The sequence below is a fragment of the Triticum dicoccoides genome, chromosome 2B (genome assembly GCF_002162155.2).
Source record: "Triticum dicoccoides isolate Atlit2015 ecotype Zavitan chromosome 2B, WEW_v2.0, whole genome shotgun sequence".
Taxonomy (NCBI): Eukaryota; Viridiplantae; Streptophyta; class Magnoliopsida; order Poales; family Poaceae; genus Triticum; species Triticum dicoccoides.
Genome location: NC_041383.1, coordinates 706,836,955 through 706,838,077, shown reverse-complemented (window position 1 = coordinate 706,838,077; position 1,123 = coordinate 706,836,955).

The following is a 1,123-nucleotide window of genomic DNA, read 5'->3' as shown; positions in this document are numbered from 1 at the left end:
GCTAGATCCCGTGGTCAAACGCTACAGGGTTAGGCGGGACGGGGGCCCTGGGGGGGTAGCAATGCCACCCGAGCATCGCACCGGGCCCTCATACATGCCGTACAGTGTGCTGGCATGTCCGAAGAGGCGGCACGCGTCTCCGGGGTGTGCCCCCTCACACGGACGGCGCCGCCGCCGGCACCTGGAGGGGGGAAACGGACACGTCGGGTCTACACGGAGGGGGTCTTACTGTGGGTTTGGCCCGGATGTTGCTCTAAAGTGTTCGTATGGGCTGACCTAACACGACCGGGTGGATAGTTCCACTGGTCAAAACCCGTCCGTGCAAAGTCAAAGGGCTAGATCCCGTGGTCAAACCCTACAGGGTTAGGCGGGACGGGGGCCCTGGGGGTAAACCCGGTCATGGACAGCCCGGCTCGACGACCCAGCCCGAGCCCGGCCAAAAAAACCCAGGCCGGGCCGGGCCAGGCTTGACATTCGGGCCGGGCTCGGGCCTAGTTTTGCAGCCTGAAAGATAGTTTGGGCCGGGCTCGGGCTTCAATTTTCATGTATTTCGGGCCGGGCTTGCACGTGCGTACACTGAAAAATAGCGTTCGGGCCGGGCTTTCGGGCTTCGGGCTTCATTTCGGGCCGGGCTCGGGCTTGAAAACAAGGAGTATTTCAGGCTTCGGGCCGGGCTCAGGCTTGAGAAATGAAGGTCAGGCTTTTACAAGCCCGGACGGAAACCCGGCCCGGCCCGGTGTTTGCCCGGGTTTACCTGGGGGGTATCAATGCCACCCGAGCATCGCACCGGGCCCTCATACATGCCGTACAGTGTGCTGGCATGTCCGAAGAGGCAGCACGCGTCTCCGGGGTGTGCCCCCTCATACGGACGGCGCCGCCGCCGGCACCAGGAGGGGGGAAACGGACGCGTCGGGTCTACACGGAGGGGATCTTACTGTGGGTTTGGCCCGGATGTTGCTCTAAAGTGTTCGTATGGGCTGACCTAACACGACCGGGTGGATAGTTCCACTGGTCAAAACCCGTCCGTGCAAAGTCAAAGGGCTAGATCCCGTGGTCAAACGCTACAGGGTTAGGCGGGACGGGGGCCCTGGGGGGTAGCAATGCCACCCGAAGCGTCGCACCA